Source organism: Palaemon carinicauda, chromosome 10 (genome assembly GCF_036898095.1).
Source record: "Palaemon carinicauda isolate YSFRI2023 chromosome 10, ASM3689809v2, whole genome shotgun sequence".
Classification (NCBI taxonomy): domain Eukaryota; kingdom Metazoa; phylum Arthropoda; class Malacostraca; order Decapoda; family Palaemonidae; genus Palaemon; species Palaemon carinicauda.
The window spans coordinates 31,706,403-31,708,902 of NC_090734.1; positions in this window are offsets into that span (position 1 = coordinate 31,706,403).

Sequence of the window (2,500 nt, forward strand, 5' to 3'; positions counted from 1 at the left end):
AAATAAATAAGTTTAGATTGTATCAATATATGGTGGTGTTTCTGAATATATTCAACATTTTCATTTTTAAAAAGATCAAAAGCCATATAATGCATAAAATACAAAATCATATAAAATGTTCGAAAAAAAGTGAAAAAATATATATTTAAATATCCCAATAAATTCACTATGACAAAGAAAATATATACACATATGGCTTTCTTCACAAATCCTGAAGATGTAAACCAAACTTTGTACATTAATATATACAATTCATAGCCACCTCAATGATATTTTTCTTTTCGGATATATGATATCTCCTATAAATAACCAACTTCAATTCCCGAGAGAACATCATGCCTCTGTACCCAGTGAAGAGGAGACCATAAACAATCAATCAATCAATCAATCAATCAATATATATATATATATATATATATATATATATATATATATATATATATATATATATATATATATATATATATATATATATATATATACATATATATATATATATATATATATATATATATATATATATATATATATATATATATATATATATATATATATGTATATATATATGTATATATATATATATATATATATATATATATATATATATATATATATATATATATATATATACATATATATATATATATATATGTATATATATATATATATGTATATATATATATATATATATATATATATATATATATATATATATATATACATATATATATATATATATATGTATATATATATATATATATATATATATATATATATATATGTATATATATATATATATATATATATATATATATATATATATATATATATATATATATATATATATATATTTTAAATCACCATACATTCCCCCAAGATAATTCAACATTGAACAAAAAATTTCACCGTCTCGTAGACAACTCAAACTTGGTCGGAGAATGGTTTAAAGTTTTAAAAAGTCCTTTAAAATACTTGACTTCCACATACAAAACATGAGGTCTTAATAATAGTTTATTGCACATATCAGCCACGTAAACTACTTTAAACCCTTTAAAAATCTACTTTCTGATTATTTTTCCAATATTCCAAACAGATAGTCCATAATCAGGATGACAAAAAGAATTAAAAAGGTATAGAAAAACACTTCATTAGATATGTTATTAAGATTTTGAAAAAGCATATTGAATTTAGAAAAAAAAAGAATTTAGCGTGACTTTGACATCCTAAATATCCATTAAGTCATTTCCAATGTGAAAACCTAAATACTTAAATCTTTCAACTACTTCCAATTCATCATTTCCAAGAGTTACCTTCACTGGGTTTGAAACCAAACCTACACTTTTGAATATCATATATTTTGTTTTAATTATGTTTATAATTAGTTTCACCTTGTCATTTTTTTTTTATGAATTTTCATATAATACGCGTAGATTATCTTTGGTAACAGCCAAAAAAAAAAAAAAAAATCTTCATCATAGGCTATGATGTTCACTCTTAATAAACCCAATTTGCATCCTTTATCTATGTTTACAATTTCTTCCAAAATATGGTCCATATACAATTTAAATAGAAAAGGATAAAATTCTACCTTCCTGTCTAACACCAGTATCTCTATTAAAATATTGTCCTTTATTTCCATTCCATAAAACTCGTGTTCTTTGGTTTCTCAAGTAATTCATTAGAAGGAGAACAATATCTGGTGAAAATTTCTTTTAATCATTATATCACCCAACAAGAAATGATTAACCGTATCAAAACCCCTGGAGAGGTCGATGAACAGGACAAAAGCTTTATCACCTATTCTTGTGTATCTGTTTATTATTTCCTTAAAAAGCAAGCATGTATCAATAGTGAAAGTTCCCTCCTTAAACCCAAACTGCAATGAATTACATTTAATTTCTTCTTCCATAATATCTAGAATATGTATTTCAAAGAATTTCAAGATAAGTGATGACTGCATCACTGGACGGTAGTTCGATGATACAGAAAAATTTCCTTTTGAGTCTTTTATTAGAGTATTAATATTACCACCAAGTAATTCTAGAGGGAAGTAACAATGACCATAACAGGCATTCATAAAATCACACAACAAACTCAAAAACTGATCACTACCTCTTTTCAATAAAATAGCATGAATTCCGTCATGACCAATTCCATTTTCAAGTTTTTAATCAACCTTTTTAACGTATCTAATGTTATCATGATAAATTTTCTGTTATTTATCCAATATTCATTTAATTTCAATAGTAGTTAATTTTTGGGGAGTTCATTTGAACTGTTTAAATCAAACGATAAAAATTTATTACTAAGAATCTGTATTATATTTTCTATATTATTTTCCACATCAATTATTTCTGATCGTTTTACTTTGTTATTAATTTTCTTTATATCGCCAAGAATGGCATCATATCATTATCTTAAAATTTTTCTTGAATCGATAAAGACCTCTCAGCAAATTAATTTTTCTTACATTCATTTAATGCCTCTGAATATTTTGCGA